The sequence below is a fragment of the Lepus europaeus genome, chromosome 6 (assembly GCF_033115175.1).
Source record: "Lepus europaeus isolate LE1 chromosome 6, mLepTim1.pri, whole genome shotgun sequence".
Classification (NCBI taxonomy): domain Eukaryota; kingdom Metazoa; phylum Chordata; class Mammalia; order Lagomorpha; family Leporidae; genus Lepus; species Lepus europaeus.
Genome location: NC_084832.1, coordinates 23,357,344 through 23,371,585, shown reverse-complemented (window position 1 = coordinate 23,371,585; position 14,242 = coordinate 23,357,344). Strand labels below are relative to the sequence as shown.

The following is a 14,242-nucleotide window of genomic DNA, read 5'->3' as shown; positions in this document are numbered from 1 at the left end:
TTCACCATCCTTAATTTCCAAACATTCTACAGTCCATGCCTATTTTGAGCTAGTACAACAAGCCCTATTTCACCGTATCGAGCTCATATTATTGGCTTTATCAGGGCTCATACAGGCTTGCCCGGACCCTTATCCAATGGAAATGCAACAGCAGATTAACAATCTTGTTTTTTCGTAATCGGCACCATAGTGGATCAGGCCAAGAGTTTTCATAACCTATGGCATGTTAATAGTAAAACTTTATCTTTAAAATTTAAAATCCCTATTCGCATTGCAAAAGAAATTGTATGCAATTGTCCCAAATGCGTCACTTTCCAACCTGTTAAAACACCCACTGGGATAATCCCTGTGGCCTATTTCCTTGCCACATATGGCAAATGGATGTTACCCATCACTCCGAGTTTGGTAAATTGGCATGCATTCATGTCACAGTGGATACCTTTTCTGGCGTACTCATGGTGTCAGCCATGGCCAAGGAAACAGTGACACATGTTAAACAACACTTGTTGCAATGTTTTGCCACCTGGGGCATTCCTAAAGTCATAAAAACTGATAATGGGCCAGCATACACTTCTCAAGAAATGAAGCGCTTTGTTCAACAATTTGGTATTACCCACATTACTGGCATTCCTTATAATCCACAAGTACAAGCCGTTGTGTAGCGAGCAAATTTATATCTTAAAACTATCATATTAAAACAAAAAGGGGGAGTAGGGGCACTCACCCGTTCCCCTAAGGATATACTTAATTATGCCCTATTTACCATTATTTTTTTTAAACAAAACATCAAACGGCAAGACTCCAGCAGAATGTCACATGTTCCGATATGACAGTTTTGATCATCCCTCACAGACAGTCGACAAACAGTCCTCTGCACACTCGGCTGAGAATGATAATGTTCCAGTCGACACAAAACAAATGATCCTATGGAGGGACTCCCAAGATAACCAATGGAAGGGCCCGTTTGGGTTGGAGATCATTATGTTAAATGAAATAAGCCAGATAAAGCAAGACAAACACCACAAATTTTATTATCTGATATGTGCAAATATATGCACAAATATAGACTAAAAAGAGGGTAGATGCCATATTATTTGGTTTATAGATATTTACAGATAATGTTTTTTTTTTTTTTTTTTTTTTTTTTGACAGGCAGAGTGGATAGTGAGAGAGACAGAGAGAAAGGTCTTCCTTTTGCCGTTGGTTCACCCTCCAATGGCCGCCGCGGTAGCGCACTGCGGCCGGCGCACCGCGCTGTTCCGATGGCAGGAGCCAGGTGCTTCTCCTGGTCTCCCATGGGGTGCAGGGCCCAAGGACTTGGGCCATCCTCCACTGCACTCCCTGGCCACAGCAGAGAGCTGGCCTGGAAGAGGGGCAGCCGGGACAGAACCGGCGCCCCGACCGGGACTAGAACCCGGTGTGCCGGCGCCGCAAGGCGGAGGATTAGCCTAGTGAGCCGCGGCGCCGGCACAGATAATGTTTTTACTGAATTGCACCCCTTACAAAAGTATATACTTTGCTTTCATTTCATGATCTTTGTCATGAGTTTCACATAATGTGATAGTAATTTATCTTTCCTGCTTTTAAAAATAATACTATGTATATGCATTGAACTATTTTTTCATATTTTTCTGTATTATTAACTATTTTATAATTAAAAGGCAAATATAAAATGGAAATGCTTTTTCAACTTTTACATTACAAACTACAATAAATTTGATTAAAAGCAATAATCATTTGTTATTTTCCAAGTTCCGTGAGTCCAGGATTAGCACGTATGTTGTCTTCTGCTCAGTATCTCAGAGGGAGGCAATCAAAGTGTCAGCTGGACTGCAGGTTTTAGCAGAGATTCAACTGAGTCAATATATGTTTCCAAGCTCCTGTTGACTACTGGCAAAATGCATTTATTTTAATCTGTAGAACTTGAGTGACTTGGTTCTTTAGCATCACAAGGAGAGGAAGGAGTTTTTCAAGCCTTGTCCATGTTTAAAGGCCTTGTTTTGAATAATTCAGGACCACCTAAAAATTTTTTTCTTTTGATTAACTCCAGAACAACTGATGTCAGTTCATATATATTTCTGCAGAATTTATCACCTTTTCCTAAAACCTATTAGCTGGAATTTGCTTATTTCGTGTGCACCAAGTTGAAGAATTATAGAAAGGCAAAACATAAGAGTGTTCACCTTATATTGTGTCTTCTTTTTTTTTTTAAATAAATTCTGGGGATCTAACAAGCAGCATGGTGACTACAGCTAATATATATCGTGTCTTCTATAGGAAGCTCCATGTATCTCCATAATTTATTATGACTTTCCTACATGCCACATTTAGCTGTCCTAGTCTTGCTAACTGCACCAGCTGAGAATCTAAACTGACAAAATGCTTGCTTCTGCTATGTTCTCAGAGGCCTCATCTACCTTTAATTTGCTGAACCATAGATTTTTATCACTTTAAATGTTTAACACTACCCCCCTAGTTCTTAAATATTTGTAATTATTGTACTATCTCTTTCTTTTTCTTTTAGATAAGTCCAAATATGTGGTCTTCCTGAAATCCCCTGGAGATGTGTCTAAACATGTAGTTTTTGTTTATTTTGTGTATCATCAACATCTTGGCCATTTTACTTCAACATTGTTAGCTTTGTCTCTTTAATCTTGTCTGCAATTTAATATTTTGTAAATGCATTCCCATGTCTAACTGCAAGTGAGTATATCATCCTTCATGAAAGTGCTTTGCTGATGAAATACTCCTTTCTTTGCTATATTCTATAACCATATATGTATATATTCTATATTCGTACATATGTATAGTCTATAACATATTCATAAGTAAATTCTATAACTATATTATATATATACACACACAAATATAATTATATATATATATATATATACACACACTGAAATGCGCACACGCGTGCGAGAGAGAGTGTGAGAGAAAGAGAGAGATCATCTGTCTGGCCGCTCACTTTCCAAATGCCTGCAATAGCTGCGTCTGGAACAGACTGATGCTATGAGCTAGGAGCTCCATTTGGATTTCTTACATGAGTGGCAGGAGCCCAGGTACTTGAGCTGTCATCTGCTTTCTCCCAAGGTGCTCATTAGCAGGAAACTGCATCAAAAGTGGCTTCAGGACTTGATCTTGGGGGCACACTCAAATATGAGATGAAGGCATCTCAAGGGTCAGCTTAACAAGTTGTGCCACAATTTGCACACCAGATATTTGCATTTAATTTCTTTCTATTTGTTTCACTTGCTAATAACATCTCAAATCCTAATGTTCATAAGAACTGCCTTAGCATTATCCTCTATATTATGCTTTGCAGAATATTTTTCTAAAGTATTCTTTAATTTAGACTTCATGTGTTAACTTCAGAATTTAATGAATATACAAATTGCATGCAAATACACACAAATATAAAAACATAATAACTTTTGGAAACCTAGCTATCTACTTTTCAACAACATGTGATTAAATGTGAATATGGAAGTTTATGATGGGGTATCACATTGGCAGCAATGAAAAATAACTGCTGACAGACTGATAGCAGAGAGAGGCTAAAACATAACACCTTCAAAACACAAAGCTAAGAAGCTGAGAAAACATAGCAAAGGAATTTATTCACAAGGCTACATAGACTCTGACAATGTATCATGTCACAGGATGATACAAAAATGACAATCTCAGTGTGTCCTAAAATCACTAAGATAATTTTAATCAAGGCCGGTGCTGTGGCTCACTTGACTAATTCTTCGCCTGTGGCGCCAGCACCCCAGATTCTAGTCTCGGATGGGGCTCTGGATTCTGGCCCGGTTGCTCCTCTTCCAGTCCAGCTCTCTGCTGTGGCCCGGGAGTGCAGTGGATGATGGCCCAGGTGCTTGGGTCTTGCACCCGCATGGGAGACCGGGAGGAAGCACCTGGCTCCTGGCTACAGATCGGCTCTGCTCGGCCATAGCAGCCACTAGGGGAGTGAACCAACGGAAGGAAGACGTTTCTCTCTGTCTCTCGCTCACTGTCTATAACTGTCTCTCTGTCTCTCTCTCTCTCTCACTAACTCTGCCTGGAAAAAAAAAATAATAATCAGTTTAGGATATTAGGCTCACAATTGTGAGTTTTATCTTTGTCTATTTTTTCCTCCTCAGGTCAGTTATTATAAACATGTACTTACCATTTTTTGAAACACAAGGTATCACTGTATCAAGATATTATTCACTGAAAGTAAATATTCAATTAAATAATAATAGGAGCATTTACATTCAGTGGGGTACAGTTTTCTCTTTGCCTTAATTCTTATGATGATACTTCATTGATTCATTTAAGCTGTTTAAATAAATTCTCTTCTAGTCTAGGGGTCAAGAAAACCAACAGCCCACTATTCTCATATTTATTATTTTTACAATTGAATGAGTGGGTGAGGATCAGTCGATTTACAAAAGTTCTGAATAGTAACATAATGAATATATATAATCTTAAATTAGAAAATCTATTATTTTCAAAATTTTTACTTTTCAGTTCCTTTTTTTAATTCAAAATTAATACTGATGTCATAAGCTAAAGTGATGGACAAGCACATGGATCCGGCAATGTCCCCTCTTTTCTTCTATCTCCAGAGGCTGACCCTTGATTTGTATTCATTTGCTATGCTTCAGTAAACCACAGCTGTTGATGTCTAGACTCAATTGAAGAATAGCCTTTGCTTACAGTTCAGGGTAATTGAAAAGAAAATCATGAAGTCATATTTTAAAAGCAATAATTATATAGGTCAGAAAATTAGAAACTAAAGTTTATTTTCAAGATAGGATCAATGTATGTACCACTAACATATATTGAGACTACCAGGGCAACATACAAATGAAGGGCCATTTCCAGCTGTTAATCTCAAGCTCCATCAGCAGTGAGTGAGCATATGCGTAGATATTCCAGTGTAAACATCAAAGTATAGCTCAACACAAATCAAAACGACTGACTTTTGGTTGTGTTTTGAACTGAGAGGTGAAAATCACAAGCAGTAGATTCTGAATTTGGCAAGAAAGAGTAGAAAATAGTCATCAGGGGGTCATTGAAGCAAGTTCATCAACATTTAGGCAATGCATTCTACAATCCTGGGTCCCCAGCTTGTGGTAAAGAGCAGGAAGAAAACAGCCACTCCAGCTTTCGATCTCCTTGAGTAGCAGGAAAAGATACAGCAAAATGGAAATCAAAGTTGGGGATAATGTCCAATGCAAGGAGTCCTTTTGAACAGGATAACCTGCATAGAGTGACTATAAATTGTTCCCCTTAGTTACCATCAACAGTGCCACATTCTAGGCCAAAGTCTTAGACTACCAATCTGAAATTCTCCAGGACATGAGACATGAGAAAATACTTTGACACAGTGCAATGAAACCAGAAGAATCAGTGTGACCATCCTCACTTGGAGTCTTGATAAGAAGAACCTTAAGCACAAAGACTTTCATTCACTAAGTTTTCTATGCATAATGTTAATCCCCAGGTGATTAATTTATGTGATGATTCCTGTGAAATAAGAAAAGATGCATAATTTACACTGCCATCCTATTCTGAAGAACCAGTAGGAGACCATTTTCCAAAATTTAAGTGTCTTTCAGAGCAGTATTTGCCATTACACAAAAAGCCAATTATACTTATAAATATCACTGAATATTGAGAAGAAATTCTTCTATTCATACAGTGTACTTTTTATTACAATCACTTTCATTTTACAGAGTTTTATTCATTAGGATTATGAAAGTTTATTTCTTTTTCCATATGAATCTTCTAGGATATATTCAATTTAGAGAAAGCACTGGATGCAATGTGTTCAGTTATAAAAAAAGACATATGTTTGATGAAGTACACCCACAGAAATGACTGGAATTAAGACCTAATTATTAATTGAAACACTTCTATTTCTAATAAAGAATATAAATAAAACTATAACAGTGATTATTTTTCTTACTCTGAAAATATTCATTTTTATACTGCTACCACTGTGTGTCTATTTCATACCTAATGGGTATGGTTTTAAAATAAATGTTCAAAATGTTAAATATGCATTATTTTGATGCCATATTTTGATAAAAACCAAATGGATTTTTCTAACAGTATGATCTCTCTCTCTCACTCTCGTTTTTTCTCTCTCCTTCTGCCATTGTCTTTCAAATAAATTTATAAAAATCAAGTAATGATTTAACAATAGTAACAAATCATGTATACACTCACAACAACCACTTTCACTATAAAAGTGATACAATGTCTGGATTATAAAAATATAGGAGCCTATGGCTTGGGTTAGCAAAATGAGCCAAAACATAATAATTATTTAGTTTAATTTTCCCTACTGTTGTGAAATGTTAAACAAAATTATCCTATGAAAGTTCACATGGTAGGATTAAAATTGCATTCTGAAAATTTTAGAATGCACTTAAAATCAATCTACATGACATGAGATAATATAAATATATTTTCAGATATTATTTATCATTTAATACTTCATGTCTCTATCAACTTGAATCTCCCCAAACTGTGTATTTGGTTTAATACTCTCTAGATTCCAGTAGTAATCTGTTGGCATGGCTACACTTCCATATAATAGGCATTTGAATAGATAGAATTCATTATGAGACATTTGTTTTATGCATGCGCTGAAGATATAAAATTGAGGATAATGTTTATTATGTTACTTTATGACTTTTATAAAATGATCCATATGCTACATTTTTATAATAATTCAATGCCAAGAAGATTTTATCTGTACAGAAAAATGAAACATATCACACAAAAATACAAGAAAGACACATTTTTATTTATAAAACAATGAGAATGAGACATTTTATCATATTTTCTTCTTAGTTCTTGCCTTCAGAAAAGCAAAACAAAATTTAAATTCTGATCTGGTGAATTTTACACTTTTAGCAATATCATTTTTTATTTTAACTTTTACTAATATAAGAACAAATTCATATAATGCATTGATACAATTCTAAGATGATATCCATACTTCTCCCTCCTTTCTGCTTTTTGCCTGTTGAACATTACGGTAAATATGCATTAAGAGTGAAAGTTTGAGAAAGTTTGCCTTCTTTAAACAAACATCTTCTAAAACTAAATGAAGAAAGCCAAAACAGTCTATTTAAACATATAAAATTATTTATTTATTCAAAACCTGTGGGATATTGGAAATTTCATTTGACTCATCTAATATAAAAGCCCTGAACAAATATATTTTGTCAGTTCTGCTGTTGCCATCCTTGCTGATAAAGGTTACATACCTGGGAGATTAAACAAAAGCTTGTAGTTAGTTGGAAAAAAATTCAACAGATAAACTGTAATTAAGAAAGGGAGCATTTATGTATTTAATCTTAAATGAAGATTTATCCCACCAGGGGATCACTTAGTTCATACATGTATTACGGCCATTTGAATGTAAATAACCCCTAACATTTTGTGCTTTTTGTAATCAAAGGTGGCAGATTATCTTTCTAGGACAATATTAAAATGATTGCAATAAACTAAAGATTAGCCAAATAACGCCTTTAACTTTTAGTTTTTTGTAAATGTTTATATTTGTCAGGAAATTCTTGTATAACATGGAGCAAGCTTCCTAAAAGTACATTGCTTCTCTTCAACATATGCTGCTATGGATACTGATGGAGCCAATGAAGATAAAGGCTGGCATCTGCGCTTTCACAGATACTGTCATCAAGACTGAAGAGCCAAAGTGACTGCATTTTAAAAAAGAAAAAGAAAAAACAGCCTCTGTTTCCTGTAGCAGACCCGAGTCCTTGTAAAAGTAGGCATTCAGGCATTCCAGAGATATCAAAGCTTACCAAGGACAGCACAGCAGACCAAGGGCAGCTCAGTAGAGATTACCAAATGAGGTAACTCCCTGAACCCAAGCCAAACGGAGACCCCCCCCCACCTTTTGACTAAGAGCAACCGGGAACAGCCCTGCTCAACCATCAAAAGCCCTGTACTGTAAGCCCCCGCTGATGTAACCCTGTGGTTTTTTCCTTTAAAAGCACTCCCAAAGGCCTGGGCCTTCCTCTGATCTCTCTGCTGTGTCGGCTGGTCAGATGAGGTCCCTGCCGTGGCTTGTACATTTAGAATAAACCTTGCTTTTGCATTTCGGTGGGATCAGGTCACTGATAGCCTCTTGGAGATCCGCTTATCTGGGCATTACAAAGACCATAATGATTACTAATCTTTCTATTATAAACAAGGAGAGAATCAGACATTATTGCAGTCTGCTCTGGCTCCTATAACAAAATATCATAAACTAGGTAGCAATTTTTTAAGACATTTATTTGAAAGGCAGAATGACAGAGAGTCAGAGGGAGAGAAAAGAAGGAGGGGGGAGAAAGAGAGAGAGAGAGAGAGAAAGAGAGAGAGAGAGAGAGTCTTTCATCTGCTGTTCACTCCCCAAATAGCCACAATGGACAGAGGCGGGCCAGGCTATATCCAGGAGCCTGGAACTGCATCTGTTTCCTACATGGATGACGGGGCCTAACTACTTGGACTATCTTCTGTTGCCTTCCCAGGTACATTAATATGGAGCTGGATTGCAGTATAGCAGCTAGGACTTAGAACTAGTGGAGGATTGTAGGTTGTGATTTAATCCACAGCCACACAACAAGCAGCCCCTACTGTGTAGCTTTCAGCAACAGATGTATTTCTAAGTTTTGGAGGTGGAGAAGGCCCAGTAGTGTTATAATTGTTGTTGAAAATAGATCATGGAACTGAAGATGATCACTTGGACTAGTGAGATGGCATTGGTACATGCCACCTTGATGGGACTGTTATTGGAATCCCCTGGGACTTTTCTAACTCCACCATTTGGGGCAAGTCCGATTGAGCATGTCCCAAATTGTACATCTCCTCCCTCTCTTTTTCCCACTCTTATATTTAACAGGGATCACTTTTCAGTTAAAATTTAAACACCTAAGAATAATTGTGTGTTAATTACAGAGTTCAACCACCAGTACTAGAACAAAAAATACTAAAATGGATAAAGTATTACATTGTACATCAACAGTCAGGATAAGAGCTGATCAAGTCACTATTTCTCATAGTGTCCATTTCACTTCAACAGGTTTCCCCTTTGGTGCTCGGTTAATTGTCACCGATAAGGGAAAACATAAGATATTTGTCCCTTTGGGACTGGCTGAATTCACTCACAGTGATAGGTCTAAGAGTCAAAGGGAGCAAACAAGACTAGTGTCTGCTAATACTAACTGATAGAATCAAAAAGGGAGAGAACGATCCAACATGGGAAGTGGGAGACACAGCAGACCCATAGAATAGCAGATGTCCTAAATAGCACTCTAGCCTCAAAATCAGCCCTTAAGGCATTCGCATATGGCTCAAAAGCCCATGAGAGTATTTTAGGCATGGAAAACCAAAACATTCTGGGAAAAAAAAAAAAAAGACCTAAATGAAAGATCTCTGCCATTGAGATCCCAGTGGAAAGAACTGGGCCATCAAAGAAGGAGGTACCTTTCTCTGAAGGGAGGAGAGAACTTCCACTTTGACTATGACCCTGTCGGAATAAGATTGAAGTCGGCAAACCCTAAAGGCTTCCATAGCCTTGGCAACTCATGACTAGAGCCTAGGGAGATTACTGACGCCATAAACAAGAGTGTCAAATTGTTAAATTAACAACAGGAGTCACTGTGTACTTTCGTCCTATGTGGGATCTGTCCTTAATGTGTTGTCCAATGTGAAGTAATGCTATAACCAGTACTGAAACAGTATTTTTTACACTTTGTGTTTCTGTGTGGGTGCAAACTGATGAAATCCTTACTTAGTATATACTGAATCGATCTTCCGTATATAAAGATAATTGAAAATAAAAAAAACCCTGGTTTTAAATTGGAAATTGCATGGAAAATTAATCAAATTTTAAAAAATATGTAGGATCTCTTTCCTTAATGTGCTGTACATTGTGATTTAATGCTATAACTAGTACTCCAACAGTATTTTTCACTTTGTATTACTAGGTGGAGGCAAACTGTTGAAATCTTTACTTAATATATACTAAACTGATCTTCTGCATATAAAGAGAATTGAAAATGAATCTTGATGTGAATGGAAGGGGAGAGGGAGTGGGAAAGGGGAGGGTTACGGGTGGGAGTGAAGTTATGGGGGGGAAGTCATTGTAATCTGTAAGCTGTACTTTGGAAATTTATATTCATTAAATAAAAGTTAAAAAAATAAAAAAGAAAAAAGAAAATAGATCATGGATATAATTCTACTTTATTAAATCAGTATATCCATGTAGCATCTGTCCTGCATATATATCTTTCTGAAGTTACTGTACCAAGCAATACTTTTTTCCAAGTGATTTTTGGAAAATTCTGATTTGTTTTGGTTACATGCAGAACTTCTGCTCACTAATGTGTGTATGTGCTTCTCTCCATTCAGGGAAGTGATTAAAAACAAAGAAACCACCATATTCAAAAATAATTTTATTACACTCACCCAAGGAACTGCATGAGTTCTACTTCTAGATATGTTCATGGGATTCACCTGAGGCTGCTGTTATTTCCATGTTGGGGAAGCAGCAAAGGTGGCACTTTTATGCACAGCATTCTTTTCTGCTTTTAAGTCAGTCCTCAGTATATAATATAACAAAAATGTGTTTTATTCTAAAAGTAATCATAAGGTGATATTAATTATTTCGGATTTGTGGACAGGGAAATTTAGACTCAGTGAGCCCAATACTAGGCTAGAATATGATGGATCTGACCTCACATCCAAGTCTACATGACTTGGATGCAGAAGGGTTTCACTGCAGTTCTCTACACAAGGGATATTAGCTCCATTACAATACCATAATGACAAAGCAATAGTAGAATTTGGTACAGACTGAGACAACAGTAAGTTCTCAAGATTAGATTCTTCCAATGTATTCTACCTGGGGCAATTGATGTTATTGGTCAAACTATAACTCTTAGCCGAGTAGAAGGCCGGTGCTGGGCAAATGAAAACAGCAACATGCAGGACCTTTCAGAAAGATCCGCTGCTGAAGTGGACAACAATTCTAGCAATCCATCTCCGTTTTTCCCTCCAGGAGGTCCTCCTGCCCACCTTCCACCACCTCCTTTTCTTTCATCTGCTCCAGCTGTCAGCCCCACTCCACCTCTGATTCCACTACCAGATTTTCCTCCACCACCAGGCGCTCCTCCGCCATCTCTTATTCCTCTGGTTATGATAGTTGTTCTGCACGAGCAGTGCCTTACGGCAGCGTTGCTTTTCCCCATCTTTCTGGTTCTGCTCCTTCATGGCCTAATCTTGTGGACACCAGAAAGCAGTGGGATTATTATGTGAGAAGAGAGAAAGACCGAGATAGAGAAAGAGACAGAGACAGAGAGTGTGACTGGGACGGGACAGAGAGAGAAAGAGCGCACCCGCAAGAGAGAGCAGGAGCATGACCACAGTCCCACACCAGTGTCTTCAACAGTGACGAAGAGCGATACAGATACAGAGAATATGCAGAGAGAGGATATGAGCGTCACAGAGCAAGTAGGGAGAAGGAAGGATGGCACAGGGAGAAGGAGGAGACCAGACACAAGTCATCTCGAAGTAGTAGTAGATGTCGCCATGAAAGTGAGGAAGGAGACAGTCACAGGAGGCACAAGCACAAAAAATCTAAAAGAAGCAAAGGAAAGGAGGCTGGCAGTGAACCTTCCCCTGAGCAGGAGAGCTGAAGCGGCACCTGGAGACTAGGCATGGTTGGGGCCTTTTGTGTATAGCAATACCAGAACTGGGTACTGTAAATCTTGTTATTTCTCTGGATAATGTTTAAGAAATTCACCTTTAATCTTCTTCTGTTACTATAAGAAGTTAACTTTTTTTTTCAAAAAAAGTCAATTTTTCATATTAAATTTTAAAAAAAGAAATCTAGGTCTTGGTTGTCCCTGTTACAAGTTCTAATCCTTACAACAGTAATTTGATTGCCCTTACTTCTATTTACAGGCATCCTTGGAGTTAACACCCAAAAAGTACCATTCCCTTCTTTACTGATTCCTGAGGTAAGGATTATTATAATGCTTCATTCATTTGGGTATAAGATTAAAGCTGAAAAGTGAAAGCTACTAATAAGGAGGAGGAATTTCTTCAACTATTCAATTGTATACAGGTAAAATTCAGAAAACAGCAACTACAGTTTATGACAAATATTCTGAATTTTAAATAGGGTAGGAACCTAAAGTGATAAAACTGACATATGCAAGGTGAAGCTGAATTAATGTACCAAACTCTAAATGTGTGTGGTACACATCCAACTCCCAGAGGTTGATCACTGTCCTCTAATACTTTTATAACTTGGAATATGAAAAATCAGGACAGATTTCCCTTTTCATATATGTGAACTGATGCCTTGGGATGTGCAATGCAAGGTTTTGCTTTGCTTGAAGGCATTTGGAGGATTTTGAATAGCTATCATAATTCAAGAAAATTTAAATTACTTCAGTGCTACAACAAATATCTGTCACATATAAATGCCTAAGGTAATAGCTGGGGTTTAAGTGCATAGTTGTGTGTGCTATTTTAGGAAAATTTAAAGTAACAGTTTCCTGAAAATGTAAGTCATCAGGCGTAATAGCATGATCCCCAGTGTATGGTGAAAGCCAGGAGAAATGTGAATTTACAATTCTGTGGAAACACTGAACATGGTTTAGCTTCAGCAAGTCATCTTTTTATTATAGTTATCTGAAAGGCAGAGTTAGAGAGAGCAAGATGGAGAGACAGAGACAGAAGTCTTCCCTCTGCTGGTTCACTCCCCAGATGGCTGCAACAGCCAGTGCTGGGCCAGGCTGAAGCCAGGAAACAGAGGCTTCTTCTGAGTCCCTCATATGGATGGCAGGGACCCAAGCACTTGGGACATCCTCCTTTGCTTTCCCAGGCACATTAGCAGGGAGCTGGATTGAAAGTGGAGCACTTGGGATTAAAAAAGCATGCATATGGGTTGCCAGTACCACAGACAGCAGCTTTTCCTGCTACACTACAATGCTAGTAAGTCATCTTTAATTCCAAATAATGACTTATTTAATATCTATATTTCCTGTTGCACTTATGTTCTATATTAACTTATTAACAAATTGTATCATTCACATAACTGAAATTGAAAATTTAAGCCAAAGCTTGACTTCTAATGTTGATCATTTGCTGTAATTTTAGTGTGTTATTATGACTTTTTAAAATGCAAAGTAATTGTATGTATGCTACTGAATTGATGCTTGTTATGGTATAGCAATGCTTTAACTGTATTTTTTCAAGTTTACATAAGTAAAATATACTTTATTTTCACGAAAGTAACCTACTGCTACTTAAAAACTGTAAGTTATGTGAGTAATGTATTTTTCAAAACACAGACACTACACCAGTAATTTTTAAAACTTCCAAATCTAAATATCACATTATATATTTAGGAAAAAGTCCTTCAACATCATTAACAATGGGTTTACCATGATTTTTTAGTTTATTACTTTTATGATATACATACAAATTTTTAAGATATTTCTTTCTTTGACAGGTGAAGTGACAGAGAGGAGAGATAAGGAGAGGGAGAGGGAGGAGAGGGAGTGGAAGAGAGAGAGAGAGAGAGAGAATCTTCCATTCACTAGTTCACTTCCTAAATGACTACAAGAAATCAGGATTGGGTTTAATCAAATACAGGAGCCAGAAACTATCTGGACTCCTAAGTAAGCAGCAAGGACCCAAGTACTTGGGCTATCATCTTCTGCCTTCCCTGATTGTTGGGAAAATTAAGTTATTCAGGCTCCTTTGCTGTTGTCACTACCACCAATCCTAGAAGCTGATACAATTCTACTGTGTAACGATATGGTTGGCACAATTCTCTGCAAGCATATAAAAGACACTGGGGACATAGCTTTGCATGGATCCTCTGTGTGTTCTCACCTGTCACCCCCAAAATAACTGTGGTTCCTCCATTTGTAGTTTCTTGCTGTCATGGGACTTAAGTGCAGACTTTCTCTGTGCACTCACACACATCTACAAGAATAAAGCGATATGAATCTGCAATCACTCCTGAAGTTGTTCTTTGGTCTATATGAATCTGGCCTGGTATTTCCTGGAGCTGAGCTCCTGCATTACAATTGGCATAGCCAGCAGGACTTTCCTCAGGGCAGTAGAGCCAGCATTCTGACCCACCAAGGGGAAAGATTAAGAGATAGTCAGTCTTAAGTATGTGGTACTGAGTAGCTATGGCTTTGTCTACCTAGAT

At 37.6% G+C, this 14,242-nt stretch overlaps 1 pseudogene; it reads left to right on the top strand.

The window, feature by feature from the left end:
- The first annotated feature begins 377 nt into the window (after positions 1–377).
- Positions 378–11,724, top strand: LOC133762044 (pre-mRNA 3'-end-processing factor FIP1-like; annotated as a pseudogene).
- Positions 11,725–14,242: the final 2,518 nt, after the last annotated feature.